We start from the raw sequence: 18,897 nt of genomic DNA on the forward strand, positions 1-18,897 counted from the left end.
ATCACCCTTCCCATCCCTTTCTCTAGCCAATTCCAAACTGCGTCTGCCACTTACATCTATCCTTTATAATTCTCATCATTCTATTTTAGAGCCATCATATCTAAAGACAAAAAATATCTCTCCTCAGATTAGACTTAATTAACCTCCTGGTGTAGACAACCTTCACCAAATGTTTATCACTGTAGAGACGACATCAGAACCCCCCCCCCTGAAACACACATACAACCTGTATATTAGGCATGCTGTACCCAATAGCTCGAAAAATGACATTGTAAAACTGGAGATGTAGATGGCTCAACCAGTGCCCTATGAACTACTGCCCCATCTCCTAAGGTAAAAGACAATTTCTGTAAAATGCCAATTGGCTTCCTGCAGACAGTTCCCAACCCACTTGACATCCCCTCCCTTCCCCATGCTCTTCACGAGAGCAAAAAAAAGTCTGCTCCTCCTACTGATATAACAAGTAGGTCGCCAAATAAGTACTTCCTTCCTCCTGTTACCTGCTCGGCAAAAGCAACTAAAAGATCCATTCCTTGTACTGGCAGGGTAACCAGGTACACCCCCTTCCCTCCTGCAACCTAGCTCCTAATGGAAGATGGAGAAAAAGAAAACAAAAACAAAAAACAACCAAACAAAAAAGGTTCACACCAACCTGGTAACCTGATACACCCTCCCTCCCACCTGCCATTGCACTTCAGTGGAAAAGAAGGGGAAAAAATCCACTGTTATCTTGGGCTCCTGAAATGCACAAGCCAGTCGGGTTTTGTGTCCCTGCCCTGCTTTCAACCCTCCTTCCTCACATTTATTTAAGAATTTTTTTAATAAGCTGTAGCAGACTGCTTGCTACAAATGTAATGAGCAGTAGCTGCAGTCTGTTCCCACATACAGCGCTACAGCACTCAGGTTTTACTTTAAGAAAAAATACGTTTTTTTGTTTTTACTTGTTGCAAACTGCTTGCTACAGTGTAGTTATTTGCTACAGATGGTGTAGACCACACAAAGTGTGCTACAGGACTCTTGTTTAACTAACTAACTAAATATTATTTTAAACTGTAGTAAACAATTGCTGCACTTTAGACCACACATACTACAGCACTCATGTTTGACCGCAACTGCAATACCAGCTTTTAAAAGATGATATTGCAGTAAAGAGCAATGATGGATGGGATGGCCAATCATGCTCCCTAAGAGTCTGTGCCCAGTGCAGTTGCCCTCATTGCCTTGCCCTAGCTACATCACTCTATAAAACATCTCCCTAAGAAATCCAGTCTCTCCAATACATCAGACTTTCAGCCCATTTGCATTCTCTCTACTCTAGGAAAGATTGTGGAAAAATGACTTTACTAGCAAGTCACTCAGTACATCAACCAACTTATTGCATCAACCAATACTACCTTATCTCTCAAAAGCAGCATGGCCTTGGTCTGATCCCAGTACATCCAAAGACACGGCAGTTGCTGTCCCTCCAGCATGTCCTATTCAAGTTCCAGGGGACCTAAATATGGCTTGCAACTTGAATAGGACATGCTGGAGAGACAGAGTTGTCTCTTTGACTGCAATGTCTTTGGAATAGGCTGCCAATTCATGTGAAATAGAGCACCTATATGACACTGTTCAAAATGAAACTGGATGTTTGGATGGAGCACCATAAATTCTTTCCAGGGATAGCGCCCACAACCCCCCTGGACATGGCAGTCATTACTAAGTACAATCCTGGGTATTGACTAGAGTATCTATGGAATTACACTGGGATGAAACGGCAAGGTTTGAAATGACCTCCGGGTTGATAGCTGTTGATCATAGGAGGTTATTAGGTTATCTGTTCGCTCAGTGACAACACTCTTCTTGGAATTGACAAAAGGCCCTATTACTGAAGTCACCTTTATTGACCTCAGCAATGCCTTTTATCTTGCTGATCACTCAGCTTTCCTAGATCATCTCACTGAAATTAGTGATGAGACACCACCCTGGTTCAAAAACTACCTTTCTAACTGCCACTTCTTAGTGAATTTCAGTTCCTCAACCTCCACATCAGCCTCTCTGTAGAAAGGTGTCCCCCAAAGATCTATTCTGGCACCCCTCCTCTTTGCTATCTACATTAACAAACTTCATTTTGAATTACTCCACCTTTCTCTCCTGCTTTATGCTGATTATATGGTTCTACCATGCTCCAACCACTCTGTCTCGTCTCTTAAACTTGAACCTCAGACTGATTTTTCCTGTCCTTATTCAGTGGAACAATAGTAAACAGTTACTGCTTAATGCAAGGTGTTTGGCACCTGGAAAAAGCTCACTTCTATATCCTGATCTCTAAAAATCCTTTAAGATCTTAACATTATTGAAAATGTCACTTCATTTAAGTACCTAAGAATTTGGTTGGAGCCCTTCCTAAATTTCCAACAACACCTGAACTAAGCACAAAAAAAATCCTCTCTCTCATTCTGGGCTAATAGGCTCAAGTCCCTGCAGAAATGCCATAGGTACAGGTATCTTAATGGTTCAGCTAGAATATTATTTCTCTAATTTTCTGCAGCCTCTAAAGGAAATGCATCCACCATTCAGTCCATCTAAAATGCCATATGTCGATTCATCATTCTGTGTCCAGGAAATGAATGCCACTGCTAAACCATTGACAGTTAACTGGCTACCTGTTAAACAATGTAATGGCTTTCTACTTTTCTTTCCATTATTTAAACCTATAAAGAATGGCACCTTACCCCTAGAAGCCTCCAAACTATTCACAGATGGACCAACATGCAACCTTAGAAATCTTTACTATTCATGTCCCCTCCTCAAAACTCTGCAAACTAACCTTCACTGTGCATACTATGTTTTCTCAGTCCTTGGTCCCAAACTGTGAGAATCACTCCCTTCTTTTCTGATCATTCCTCTTACCCCATTTTCCAATTTTTCAAGATCCTTGGAAAATGCAACAACTCTTTCTGGTCTTGTAAATTAACCTCTTCCTACCCTTCTCCCCCTACATACCTTGATCTGATTCAACTTTTCATTGTGATTATTTCAGCATGCCATCTTTGATTTCCACTCTCTATATAATGCATGCATGCACTATGTTTTTTCACTCACTCTATGTATAATGACATTTATCTATTCCAAGTATACCCCCAAGCCAGTAATGATATTCACGTTGTGTATAATATATGTATACACTGCATTTTGTCATTCACTCTGTGTACAATGTCGTGTATCTGTTGTGTTTATGCTGGTCTAAAAATGAAATAGATCCAATGGAATCACAAACAAACTCAAAACAAAATGAAATATTGGGCTGAATGCCTAGTAATTGCATAAGAACATATTTTACAAGAAACACCTGGTACAGAAACAGCCTAAACAGCAAATAATAATAATAGCAATGATAACAACTGGAATGGCCACTGAGATAACTTACTAAAAGGATAAAAGGCCTAAACAGTATGTCCTACCTGGACCATCTCATAACTCTCTCACCATACTCTGTATACTACAAGATGCTAAGAGGCAACCACTGTCTGGCTTACAAGGCATCTTCTGACCCAGTACTGATGGAACTGCTGCACATCAGCAAGTCAGAGCATCAAAAATACTCAGTTCAGGGTGTGATGACCCTCCACCTCTGGGCCAGTAATCAAGGAGCCTCAATCCTCAACACTGGCACCTATGGGGAATGTTCATAGGTTCATAGATTAGTACTGGGTTAACTGCCCTTGTGGGCCATTTTAATCCTAACCAATTACTCTATGTGAGAATCAAACCCTGCTCCTTGTGTCTGTAAGGTAGACACCTTAATCATTATGCCAACCTTCCACCCCATTCAATGGGAGGAAACCAGGTACACACCCAGTATTTCCAGATGCAGCTCTTTGCATCAAGTGCAATCAAGCACAATTTCCCTTAAGAGCACACAAGGAACACAGTCAGTACAGGGGCTGGTTCCTCTCTCTTTCTCCAGATCCCTAATAAGACTCCCAACTGGCACAGCTATAGAGTTGAATCCTTGGCCAGGATTCCAAGCCAAACCTTCCAACACTGTCTCTGTCCAACCAGTGCTTGATGTCCCTGCCCAAGTTGTTGACATGCACCCTTTTTGAGATTTGATTAACACACACACACACACACACACACACACACACACACACACACACACACACACACACTGAGAAAGGCTGGCACAGGTTTATTAGCTTTGCTCTCTTTTGCCCAGACTATAAGGTAGTTATCACTGCCACCAGAACCCCTTGCCAGCTACCTTAAGGTCCTTACAAGGGTACTCAATATACTGAGACTGATATTTAATACAAATGCTAGTTGAGCAAGGCTACTAGGAGTGGCCCACACAGTGTCACCAAATATGCAAATACTCTCTAAACTTAAATGTCTCTACAAAGATCTGCCACAATGAAAGGTTTAAATATATTCAGTAATAAATAATAAAAGAATATGACAATACTATATATCTATTCACAGTGACATCAAAGTTCAAAATCACAGGAAATATTTAAAATAAATAAAAACAATATCTAAATTAAGCTTCACCATATTCCTGACAGAATCTAAGGGAATTACTTTTTCCCTAGTTACTTAATAGAGCAAGGCAGATGATGTGATGAATGGTCCTTCTTGTTGTCAGGCCCAAGACCGAATACGGAATGCTCAATCTCACTAAGAGACTTCTCTAAATATCTAAAATAGTACCTCTGGGATAGCTTGCAGAATGACATCACTTCTGGTTGTCTGACTTCTAGTTCCCATGCAAACCCCCATTTCTGGAAGCTGGCAGGATTTAGCACCTACCTGTAAAAACACACACACATAAATGCTTTTGCTCAGATCTGTGGCAGGTGCTGTAAGTCCTAAAATAGTTTTATACATCTACGCTTCCAGAGTAGTAATTAGTTCACCCAAGAAAGCTTCTTAGTACAGACTTTGTGTCTCTGGCTGCATTGAAACCTGTGAGATAGCAGTTTATGGCCTAGCCCACAGATACATTTTAAAGTTTGCTGGACTGAAGTTAACCTCCTGTCTCCCAGTTTCTACTGTTAAAACATATACATTTAAAGAGTTACAATAGTGCATGTACATTTCTGTTCTGTTCTGTTCAGTAGGGAACACTGTGGATGCATTTCAAACACAAGCACTTTACAGATACTTTTCAGTGCAAACATCTGTACAAATTAGTTTGATATACACATGGCATACAGTTCTATTGCATTTGTAACACCAGTATCTTGTATAAATCAGCTTGATATTCACAAATGACATATAATTATTTACAAAATTCCAGCTAGCTGTGCTGGTAGTATCTCCTTTTGTCGCATAGAGATCTTAACATTTTCTGCAACATCAACTCAACAGTTTGGAGGGATAGATGTGTCCTGCTGAGGATACCACTGCTGTGGTACAGACTCCTCATGTACATAAAATAAAGCTCATCCCTGTCCATATTCAAGGGCAACTTGGATCTATGGATGAGTACTAGAAAATTTACCGCAGGACTGCCCATATACTAATAATGGCTAGAGGCAGCTCCTAAATGTTTTATCCCATGCATGGATCCCCACAATTTATCTATTGGTATGTTCCCAGTTATTCTCATTAGGGGTAATATATAATTAGCAACTATGGAATGCATAAGAATCTATAACCAAAGGGGGTAGGTTAATTCAAGCACCGAAAGGGAAATTGGCTGGGCTTAAATGATCTTCAATGACAAGTATTTTAGTAATTTCCAATGAATCTATGATTAATTTAATAATTAAATAATAATGACTATCTAGGCAGTATCAACATCCACTCTACTGCCATTCTCGCATGCAACAGTATAATTTAAATAAAGGAATGTAAAGAGCTGTGAGGTAATTACATCCCGTGGACCCAAGTTTGGATATTACAATTTCCTTTTGTACACTGACCAACTACTTCTAGCTTGTCCGTGCACTTAACTGTTGGCATGTCCGTGCTAATAGGCTAGGCTGATCTCCATGGAGTATGTTAAATGCTTATGTACAGCTGAATTAATGGTAAAAAATTGTGCTTCAAAATAGTGTCCTATGACGACAATGATGTAACAGACAACTGGTATTGTAAAACCTGCGCATCATTAAATGTTAACATTATTGACTTGTTCTTTTGCAAACAATGTCTTCTAAAAGAAACTGATTCCGTAGTCCGGATTTCCATATGAATAAAAATATTTTGAGGTATAACAGACTTTGAGGTGTGTTGCTGAGTTTATAATACTGAAAGTATGATTTATTGCTCCACCAAATAACATACACCAGCTAAATAATAGGTTACAATAGTTAGGAAAAGATGACAATAACATAACATAAAATAAACAGGATGGTGCCCTTCTTATTCCGGGATATGACTTGATGCTTCTAGCATGTAATTTCATTATCCTGCATAAATCTTTCCTGACGTAATATGAATAAATAAGTAAGAAATTATTTAAAATGTGACAGAAGGGGAAGCCTGCCTCCTCCATTAAATATAGATAACATCAAGCCTATGGCAAGCACCACTATTCAATAGTGTCATGAACATAGTTTCCCAGAAGGATAAAAAAGTTGAGTCAGAATACCTCTTCTTGGAATGACTGATACTTGAATACCTTGGCTGGCTACTTTTCTGACTGTCTGTTAACCAAGTAAAGTTGCAGGTGTTTCTTTCCTTTTGCTAAACAGGTGCTTTGGAAGATTAAATTACAGAAAGAAAGCATTAAAGCAGAGAAACTGAGCATGTGACATTAAAAATGTAATGCAGTTAATCTGCCTCATAGACTCAACATGGTAATGCAGTTCCCTTTGACAACCTGTAGATTGCACTATAATTCCAAATCCAAATGCATCAAAGTGATTGGTGCAGACAGCCTGACTTCCCACTGCAAATCTAGCCTTATGAATAGGAAGAGACTCCACGTCAGGCCACCAGCAAGAGACTGATATCAAACTCACAAAACTTAGGCTCATAAAAGCTGCACAGAAAAAAAGGCAATTATTTTTAGGACTGCTCCAATGTTATCCTGAGTGGAATGGCTTGGCAATCTGCAATATTAACCCCTAAAATTGCTATATATATATATATATATATATATATATATATATATATATATATATAGGTATATGTATATTTTATATATATATATATATAGATATATATATATATATATACACACACACACACACACAGATATAGATATATGCATATGTAAATATATAAATATGTATGTTGTTATGGGTATGTTTTGCTCATTTCATGCGATTTAAGATTTTAGCTGCACCTGATGACCTATGCATAAGGCATTGGTAAATCCATAACAGCTAAAAATCCCTTCATGCCGTCAAAATACATGTACTGTTACTGAAGGTAATATTGAATGGACATGGAATGAAGCAAAACTCAAAACGAGCAAGAGAAGTTGTCATCTTAAAAATAAGTAAAATATTGACAAAAACATTGCGGTAAATAAAATCTGTTTTCATTGCAGACAGCTGCTTGTATCATGAGGTAGGTGTAATGTGGTGACCAGCATCATTTGTTTACTATAATTATTCTATCTCTGGAATAATTCATGAACTCCTCATGCCATCTCTGGTTCCTTATTTTCATAATTTGTTTGCCAGAAATTCTCCCCATTTCAAAATATAATTATGTAATTTTATCAAGTAATGAATTCTGTGCTGCACACCTATATCAGTGCCCTTTCAATTTACATGAAGAAGCATCTGACCATCCAGAGGACATAACATTCTCATACACTGTACTTAACATTCAATACTCAGGAATGCTTTCATCTTTTCTGGCTTGAGGCCTGTGTTTGGAAAACCCTTATCTTTTCTCTGGAAGAAAAACAGCTAATGTGTACTGTCTTCACAGCAGCATGGTAGGCCCAGAAACAGAACAATTCAGTGACTCCACTCTAAATGCATTTCTATAACTTCAGGTGTAGTGATCTTTTTACCACCCCCCAGTCATACACCACCATTGCTTAGGCCTAATATGTATATTTACTCCCGAGGTATGAAAACTGATGTCAGTAACCATCTGGATGTACTCTTCCTAAAGTGATGCGCTAAGCATCTTATTTTCTTACAGTTTTTTGGATGTGCTTGTGACTTGTGTATCTATAAGATGTTTTGTTAAATCAATTAGTGTGTTTGTTTTATGCATGTGTCTCTCTCTTATGGAGGATTTAATATTAACAAGTTACTAAAAAGTAACCTGATTGCTCCAAAATGGATAACCTGAGAAAAACAAATGTGAGAAAGTAACAAATAAGGCTATTGAGATACTGGGATGTACAGAAATTACCAGTAGAAAATAAAATGTTTTCTCTATAACCAAATATTAAGATGTCATCTACAGTACTTTGTGCATCTTGAGAGAGAGAAAAATGTGTACAATACACGCATAATAGAAACATGCAGTAAAAAGTCATAAAGCATATTTTGTTCAGGAAAGTGAGATGAATAGTACAATAACTTGAAGAAAGGTGAAAGAAAATATGGAATGAAGTTGAAGTACCCCAAGAAAACCAGCAGGAATCAATATTTTTTAGTGTATTACAGATTTTTAAGTAATACTCTAAAACAGTAAAAGTGTTTTGGTACAGATTTTTAAGAATAAGGGTGATGTGCAGAGCTTTAGTAACTACAGAGGGATTAAACTGATCAGTCACAGCATGAAGTTATGGGAAAGAGTAGTGGAAGCTAGGTTAAGAAGGGAGGTGATAATTAATGATCAGCAGTATGGTTTCATGCCAGGAAAGAGCACTACAGATGCAATGTTTGCTCTGAGAGTGTTGATGGAGAAGTACACAGAAGGTCAGAAGGAGTTACATTGTGTCTTTGTGGATTTAGAGAAAGCATATGACAGGGTGCCTAGAGAGGAGTTGTGGTATTGTATGAGGAAGTCGGGAGTGTCAGAGAAGTACGTAAGAGTGGTACAGGATATGTATGAGGGTAGTGTGACAGCAGTGAGGTCTGCGGTGGGAGTGACAGATGCGTTTAAGGTAGAGGTAGGATTACATCAAGGATCAGCTCTGAGCCCTTTCTTATTTGCAATGGTGATGGGCAGGTTGACAGACAAGATCAGACAGGCGTCCCCGTGGACTATGATGTTTTCAGATGACATTGTGATCTGTAGTGAGAGTAGGGAACAGGTGGAGGAGACCCTGGAGAGGTGGAGCTATGCTCTAGAGAGAAGAGGAATGAAGGTCAGCAGGACTAAGAATATATGTGTGTGAATGAGAGGGAGGCTAGAGGAATGGTAAGTATGCAGGGAGTAGAGGTGGTGAAGGTGGATGAGTTTAAGTACTTGGGATCAACAGTTCAGAGTAATGGTGAGTGTGGAAAAGAGGTGAAGAAGCGAGCACAGGCAGGATGGAGTGGGTGGAGAAGAGTGTCAGGAGTGATTTGTGACAGACTAGTACCATTAAGAGTGAAAGGGAAGGACTACAAGAGGGTAGTGAGACCAGCTATGTTATATGGGTTGGAGACTGTGGCATTGACAAAAAGGCAGGAGTCAGAGCTTGACGTGGCAGAGTTGAAGATGTTAAGATTTGCACTGGGTGTGACGAGGATGGACAGGATTAGGAATAAGTATATTAGAGGGTCAGTCCAGGTTGGAAGGTTTGAAGACAAAGCTAGAGAGGCAAGATTACATTGGTTTGGACATGTGCTGAGGAGGGATGCAGAGTATATTGGGAAAAATATGCTAAGGATGAAGCTGACAGGTAACAGGAAAAGAGGGAGGCCTAAGATAAGGTTTATGAATGTGGTGAGAGAGGACATGCAGGTGGTTGGTGTGACAGAGCAAGATGCAGAGGGCAGGAAGAAATGGAAACAGTTGATCTGCTGTGGCAACCCCTAACGGGAGCAGCCAAAAGAAGAAGACGACTCTAAAACAGTAAAGGCAAATATGGTGCCTAATAGCAAAATGGCTTTCGAGTGGTACCTTTAGTTGGTAATGCAATCAGCCATTGCAAAAGATATTCATAAAAATAAATAAACTTTTAAGAACCCTCTAGAATTAAGTAAATAAACTGTATTTGTTAAACAAGTAAGCCTAATGGACGCACACACATTTTCACTGGTGATCTGTAGCAATGGTTGGTTAAATGAAGTGTTCAGTGCCGTACGGTAGACAAACTGAAAACAAAGAAATCAAGAATAAGACTGCTCAGGGCCTGGGTGTAGCAGTACAGCTTTTTAAATGTCTTCACAAGGCTGCCAGAGTAAAAAAGATCCATTTATAGAACCTTGTCAGTGACTGTGTGTGTGTGTGGGGGGGGGGGGGCAGAAGCACCCTACCAGTTGTTTCCCGTCCCACAGGAGGAATCACAGCAATCCAACAATCTCTGAATGGAAGCAAGGACTACAAAAGAAAATGCAATCAACAACTCATGATTGTCAGGCCTCCGATCATGCAGGAATACCAGTACCACACTGGAATAGGAATAAGTTAATACCAAAACCCTGCGACACAGCCACACAGGTCTGTGCAAATGCTGCGGCAAGTGTCAGTCATGTCAAGGCAAAGCCACACAGGTCTGTGCAAATGCTGCGGCAAGTGTCAGTCATGTGAAGGCAAAGCCACACAGGTCTGTGCAAATGCTGCAGCATGAGTCAGTCATGTCAAGGTATATAGTACTCTGCAAACAAGCTTAGAATTATGCACTCAGTGGAGATGCCCAATGTCTCCTTAAAGAAGCCCAGTATAACTAGAGGTACAGTAATCCACACTAGATAAAACAAATGCATGGGTGAAAATGGCAACGTTTTGAGGTAGAATTAAGTACTTAATCTGGGAGATATTTCACAACTGACAATAGTAGTAAAATTTTACTACCGATATCATCTGGTTCTTAAATTACAGCATATTTTCCAGGTACTTCCCTGGATTTTGAGTATTAGGAGATGAGGAAGATCTGACAATTGTATTCACCATTGTATGCTCATGCCTAGCATGGTTTGGCCTTACATTCACCAGTTAAAGATGTCATCCAGGTCTTCTAAAGTATCCCAGTCTGACACACAATTCTGAGGAAGAGAAAGACATAGCTGAGCTAAAAGAATCACAGACCTAAAGCAGATGCCCTATACTGACCATCTAAAAAACTCCAGCTATACTCTGTCATATATAGTCTACTCAGAGGCAATCTCTGCTTAACATACAAGGCCATGTCAAACCTAGAGCTGTTGCACATGCTACACTTAAAGAAATCCCAATCCCTCAGAGCCACACGCTCCAGGGATTGAAACCTTGCCACCACAATGAACAGCACATGCTGAAGGGATAGGTTCCTGACCCAGAGACTCCCCAGACTCTGGAATAGACTGCCCATACATGTCAAGCAGAGTGCCTCCTTGGCCCTCTCCAAAAGGAACCTTGACGATTGGATTGAGGATAGGAAATTCACCCCGGGGATCACATTAGTCACCCTGCTTGACAGGGAAGTAAATACTGTGGGAAGAAATATCCAGGGAATTGTCATGGCTAGGCTTGTATAGGCCCTAGGGCCAATAGCCTAGTACCAACCTATGAGTAATATTGGCACAGCAATAAATAAAACCACTTCTTTGAATGGTTTTGCATATAGGGTTGATGTCAACCATGAAAGGCAAGGGGGCCAAGATGGATCTGTCTTGGCAGTAAATTCTCTTCATCACAGTTTCATGATTTGGGATGTATTCCTGACTTCTATTCCATTATTTAGAGCATATACTTTCTCATACTGATTCTGTTATGATTTCCTCCATGTACAGTAAGAATGTAGGATATAGGTTCAAGTTTCAAATTACTCTGTTCAGAGAGATCCTGAGACAAGGGATGTGATTCTAGTTGAATAAAAAGCATTTTCTCATTAACTTTGCCAATAAATAGAAGACTAGAGATCTGGCAAGAAGGTACTGTGTCTAAGTGTTGGTTTTTGAGGATAACCACAACTAAGACAACAGAAAATGGAAAAATGCATGTTTTCTGGCAAGAGTGGGTAATTTTTATAGTGGCTGGTCCTATACACTGAAAAATGTAAACTACCTATAATGGTTATGTTAATGATTGCTCCTCCTAGTTGATCCTTGCTCTGGTAATTGGGAGTAAGTGGGCCAATTGTCTGGGGGGTGTGATCAGTAGGCACAAGTGACAAAGTAGAGAGAGAGAGAGAGAATATAATACATTTATATCAAACTTGCTGGGGAAAAATTGCAGCATCCTCGTATTGAGTGAGATGATGCATGCTGGTTCAATAGACATGGCGGACTGCACAGCCTATCAATATCTGGAAGAGCTTGGCTGTTCTTTTGGATGCTGTAGTAATCTCACTGAATAAGAATTTTGGCTTCTTGTGTGAGATTGCTAATGGGTAAGCTAAATGCCAGTAATGGTTGCACCAAATAAGCTCACCCTTTAAATGACTAGTGTTCCTATGTTGCATTGCAAATTCTAGACAAGTCTTCTGAGGTTTTGAAGCTCATGGATCTGGCAGTGTTGAACATTCAATTAGGTCTTGCTTGCAATTGCAGTGGAACTACAAGAACAAGACAATCCACTAATGGTCATGCTGCATGCCATAGCCAACTACTCCAGTTTTCCTGCAGTGTAGTCTTGGAGATGTAAGTGAATAGGGTCACTTGAACATGATGTCCAGTTTCTTAATTTTGAGTTGCTCAGTATTAGGACAGCATACATGAGGAAATGACTGGATTAAGAGACTGGTTTGGTCACCTTGTCCCTGGTCATAACTCTCAGTGAAAACGCCACATCAGGAGTATGCCCTTACGAAGGTGATCTGTTGAAACTCAGATGAGTTTTAGAATTTTTTGTTTTGTTTGAATCAATCGTTTCTTGTAGTGCCAGGAATTGCTCTGTCCAGCCTTTTACTTCTGATAAGGAGTCATTGTATGTCCTTAAGTACTTTAGTAACTCTTTCAGAAATACTCCAGTGTTGTTGGGTAGATGAGAAGGTGCCTTCAGTTTGTTCTCATCCAAGTGACAAAAGAGTTGGTAAAAATTCCAGGGAGCTAAACAAGCCTTTTAAATGTAGGTCTAACACCGATATAAATTTGTGAGCTGCCGAAGTTCCACCATCTCAGCTTGTTTACCCTTGCCTTGTAATTCCACTTCTCCACTACCCCACCCTCAACCTTCAGTATGTATTGGTATTTACAAAACACCTTTGTATACCAGCTTTTATCTGTGTTTCTAATGTGCATAACACTTGTCGTATATCCTTTTACTGTCAGTTTGTATTGTTTGTAACTCTTCTTTCACAGTGGAATTTTTATTTCTATGCCGAATCTAAGATTGGTCTATTGTGATCTGTATTTAACCCTGTTAACAAATTTATTAATAAATGGCTACACCTCAAGTGACAAACAAAAAATCCCTCTGGAATGGCAGACGCTAAATGAGGAATTGAAGTTAATCAGTCTAGGTTTCTCTGTTAAATTGAGTCTGATGCTATGTAACAAATCTGTAATGGTGAGAAACCCCAAGAACCTATAAAAAGTGTAGTATTGTCCCATGTGTTAACCAATCCTCATCTACAACTTACAATATAGTCAATACCCAACTTCAAATGAGTAGAATAGTAAGGGATTGGCACCTTGATTGACAGCTTCCCTCCCTTCTCCTTTGAATACCATCTAGCATCAATAGTCAGAAAATCCTTCATTTTGGCCCAGCTGTTATCTAAAGTATTTTCCCTAGGCTAACATATATATTCTTGATATACTCTGCTCTAATCTGACCCTTTATACAATACTGGGCCCCCTTGGGCATGTACCCATACATGGGCATCACTCTGCTACAAAGGCCAACAGGTTTATTTATTTTGTATTTAAGCTGAAGATCAGATTCATGCCCACCCCAAGATACATACAGAAAGTAACCAGAAGAACAACATAAAAGAAAAAGTAAAATACAATTGAACAATGCAAAATCATTTGAAGCTGTGAAGGCATGCCTGACTAGTCTAACTACAGGTGACAACAGTGTGAAATAACAGGCTATAAAACACTGACAATTAGAGATTAAACTTGGACAGCTATGGAACAGTTTGCTATATAATACAGAAAGGAGGATGAAGATGATGCACGTGGTGGCCCATATTGAAACATTTGCATTTGCTCTGTTTTGAAAGCTAAGCTTTAAATTATGACCGGAAGTTGGTGAAGTTAGAAGTTTCTGTCTATAAAAATTAGAGTTCTTAAAACCCATAGCTAACAATGCATGCTTGAAGCTGTATCCCTGTAAATTCTGTTTTGCAGCCTCTTACACAGAGACCTTTGTCTTCATTCCATGCTATTGAAGATGCAGCTTTCCTCAATCCCTTGCACCTCCATAATTCCAGCATGTCCTTCATAGGTTTATAGGAGATTACTAGGTTATGGACCTCAAGGTCATTTTAAGTCTATCCGTTTCAACCCAATGTAATACCATAGAAGTATTAGTGACTAGTCAGTACCAAATATTGTATTTAGTGATGACTGCTCATGTCCAGGAGGTTTGTGGGTGCTATCCTCAGTAAGAATTTATGGCGACCCATCCACTCAAACAGTATCATAGAAGTGCTCTGTTTTACATGAATTGGTAGCCTGTTCCAAAGATCTGGTTGTCGCTGGGAGATAAATCTGTCCCTCCAGCATGTCTTATTTAAGTTATCCATATTTAAGTCCCTGGAACAAGTAGCTCTAGACCCATTTGATTTATGGATATGTAGTGAGTTCATTAGGTTTGGGTCTTGGGTTGCTCTGTAGGCCAGGCATAAGTCTCCCCTAAGAGGTCTATATGATATGGAGTAATAGTGACAGGGACTGTAGTTTGCCAGTGTAAGGCACATGCTGGAGGCCCTTTATCATCTTTGTTAGCAACCTCTGAGGTCTCTCTGCAAGTGCTTAGTACAGTACATACCAAATGGGGGGTTATACTCAGTTATGGGCCAGATATTTGCCAAGTATAGGGGGATTATTATCTCTCTTGCTCTTGAGGTGATGCTTTTACTAATCAAATTAGTTACGTGGAAAGATTTTCTTAGTGGTAGACACACGGTGGTCAAATTCTGTGCATTCAGTTTGAGTCCATGACTAATACACCACTTGCTGGTCTGTGTGAGGCCCTCCTGGAGTATAATGACATAATTTGGGGATTCAGTAATTGCACCTAGTTTGCAGTAGTCTGAAAACTTGGTCAGCCACAACCCTTTACTTTTGACCTGAACATCTGAGAATTATGTACCAAACAGTAGGGGGCCCAGCACTGACCCCTGTGGCACCCCGCTAGTAACAAGTCTGCTGGTTGATGTGGAGTCATCTACTCTGATAAGTGTGTCTGGTTTATGAGCCAGTTGGCAACTCATCTTATAATGAAGTTTACATTCAGTTTGCTAAATTTATAGGTAATCCTGAATGTGGGATTGTGGGGAAAACCTTTGCCAACTCGAGGTATGCTGTGTGCACAGATTTGCCCTCATTAGTGGCCTTCATCACACTTTAAAAGAAATCCACCAGAGTTAACGGGCAGGATCTGCCCTTCACAAAGGCGAATTGAGTAGGATCCAGGGTTTGGAGGTCACCTATGTCTTTATTTATGAGACCCATAGTGATATGTTCCATGAACTTACAGATGAGGCTAGTCAGACTTATGGGTCTGTAATTCTCTGGGACCATTGCTAGGCCACTTTTGTGGAGGGGACTAACTATAGCTGTTCTCCATTCCGCAGGAACAAATCCTGTGGTAAGGCTATGATTGAAAAGGTTGTCAAGTCTAAGGATTTCATTTTCCACTAACATAAATAATGTATCTTGTAGGGAGCAAATTATTACCCAACTGATAGTCCATTTCTTAAAAAAAAAAAAAAAGAAAAAGTCCTTTTATGTGAAAGAGTTACAGTCCAAAAATCATTAGATACCTCTCAACCTCTTAATACAAAAAATGTGGACAAAGCCTAAAATAATGGGGGGGGGGGCAAAGGGCCAAAAATAGAGACAGATTTTAAATATTGCTCTTATAAACTTAGAAAGTTACTAGAATAAAAAGACTTCCATTGACATATATTTTTCTGAAGGATATGAACTCAAACTCAAATGTAAATGATTATTTAGTGACTTTAATCCTTGGTGATTTGCCAGAAAACCACAAATTTTATGAGGAACAGACCAAAAATAGGCAAAAGTCTGGACATTTGGTGAAAATCTGGACAAAGATTGGATGAGCATCTATATGTTCATTTCTGGCTGGATCTGTTTTGAGATTTTGTAAGTGGGAAAGTATATCTTGATGTTGGGTATTGGTACAAAATAAGTCTGCTCATTGGTATAGAGGATGAACCCTAATACTGACCTTGACATCCTGGGTTCACTTTGTCATGCAAATAGGGGAAGACAGTAAGGAATAAGAGATACATGAGGAGTAATAGGAGGAGGGGAGGAGGAGGGTTTCAGGGCATGCCTAGGTGTTCTCCAAATTCAAGCCATGTTATATTGTGTAGGGTAGAAGCAACTGTGCTGCCTCCTTTAAAAGTCAAACATATTCCTTTTCATAAAGTATTCATTTTGCATCTAGCATACTGAACAACAGTTATCTGTTCTGTAACAATTATAATTCTCAACTTCAACTGTTTAATGCAAAAGAAAAAACTTCCAATTTGCAGGGATATGCATACATTTAGCAAATTCCATATAGAACTGTTAACTTTTAAAATGTATTTAGATCAGCACAGATTGCAGAAGAGACTGAATCATTTCAGAGCCAGATCATACTACTTTTTAAGGAAATCCATGGGTATGAAGTTTTGAAATATTAGCAAGCTTTTAGTTCATGCTGGTTGTGTGGCATAAAGGGATGAAGCTCTGACTATAGCCCATGCAAGCAGTTGGACTTGCAGTTTGGCCACTAGAAGAGCTGCATAGGGAAGGGTTGAATAAGTGTCCCATGACAGCTCCCCCAGCCTGGTAGTGGGAAAGAAAATGGTGGCCTTGATATGCCGTCATGTGCATGACAACTTCTGCAGGACTGAGGGTGTGGGCTTGATGTCCAAACCAGTGATGGTAGCCCTCATTAATTACTCATGCCAATGAAGAGCTTAAAAGTCCCTTTGGTGGTGCCTGTGTTCCATCCACCAGGGGGCAGTGTTGGGGATTTAACCACAAAACACCTGATGACTCCCTGTATGACAGCCCTAAAATGAGAGAGGGCTAAAAATCAGCAGGCAACAATGGAGAAATACGAAAAGGTTTTGGATTAAAAAATGAGCCAAGAGTGTTGTTTTTAAGTTATTTTTACTTTGGGGCTTGCTCTTTAACACCCAACTTAAAATGATCACATAATCTGAATATTGATTTGCTTTATGTGGTCTGGAAGAAGTTTGTGTGGTTGCATCAAAGACACACTAATGTTGCATTCCATGTCATATACTTTTAGTTGTATTATTCCATCCCTTGCTTAAATTAGATGTTTTCTATTAAATTAGGGAAATGTGGGGACTCTGCACAACAAAAGACCATTTTGGGACTATAGTCGCTTGAAAAATATTGGCAACAAGCTGGCTTTCCTTCCAAAAATGCAGGATGAATCTCAAACTCGAGAACTATATTCTGTAGTTGCTGTTTTATGATCTCGTAACATAAAGAATATGTTTGCGAAAAGGCTGCATGTATGTATATATATATATATATATATATATATATATATATATATATATATATATATATTAGTCTTCGATGGTTAAATGCACTTGTATAGTGGAACTGGTTGCTTTTGCATGTTCAGTTTGGTAATGTGCCCATTCAATGAAAATTAATGGATTATGATATTAATAATCAGTTTCTATTCTTGCCAGCGAGTAGTCTTAAATTTTTGGTGCATGAGTCACAATGTCACAATGAATGAATGGCAGAGAAAGAGGTTTGCTGCTATAAATGTTTATTTCTCCTGCTTTGTATTTATTACAGCCATACTGCTGAGATATATAGTTACATTCTTTAGTCTCTTTATCAGCATGGATGTATGCAATGTAAATAAAAGTTGACCCAGCAAAGGGTCATTCATAAAGAGGGGGGGTGTTGGATAAACCAGATTAAGGTGATCTGAAGTTCCTGCATATTTTATTGCCTGCATTGAAAATACTGTGGACTGTAACGTGGGTGGTCTGCAAAACATCTGTGTAATAAAATATTCTGAAGGAGTGGAAGAAATAGCTTTAAAATGTTTGCAAGTTAGACCATGTACCATATGTACTTGCTTTAAATCTTCACGGTGACATGTATTTCACATGTCTAATGTACAATTCATTTTCACATTTTGGAAACATTTAAAAATGCTTCCTTCACTGTACAAAATACAACATACACGTGGTTTCTATTTTCACGACAGTGAAAACAATCGTGCTTAAAGTTTGTGATGTTTGATATTTGCAGTGCCACATGTTATACACTTTTGGGATACTGTTAATTACTCTGCTCCTGTGTGTGTGTGTGTGTGTGTGTGTGTGTGTGTGTGTGTGTGTGTGTGTGTGTGTGTGTGTGTGTGTGTGTGTGTGTGTGTGTGTGCATATCTATCTATATATTATCAAGAATAAATAAATCAAGTGTAGTATTTCAGGATAAAGAATTCTCCTCTGCCATGCTTTTAGTAAAACTTCATGCTTCCTGTTGAAATTCATGTTAATTCTTTCAGAAATTGTTGATCTAGAAAGTGCTGTGGATTTTCACATGTTGGCATGATGTCAAAAGAAACTGGTGTACCCTTCTGTGAAGCTGAACAAACTGCAATTGACTTGCATTACAGTTTCAGACACATTATTTTATTTGTCTGAGCACCCTGCAGTCAGCTGGATAGATTTTGTGAAGGTTTTAGCTTTGTATATCACACACAACCCACGTAGACTGTGAAATG

Source organism: Protopterus annectens, chromosome 13.part0, assembly GCF_019279795.1.
Source record: "Protopterus annectens isolate FY-2018-M chromosome 13.part0, PAN1.0, whole genome shotgun sequence".
Taxonomy (NCBI): domain Eukaryota; kingdom Metazoa; phylum Chordata; order Ceratodontiformes; family Protopteridae; genus Protopterus; species Protopterus annectens.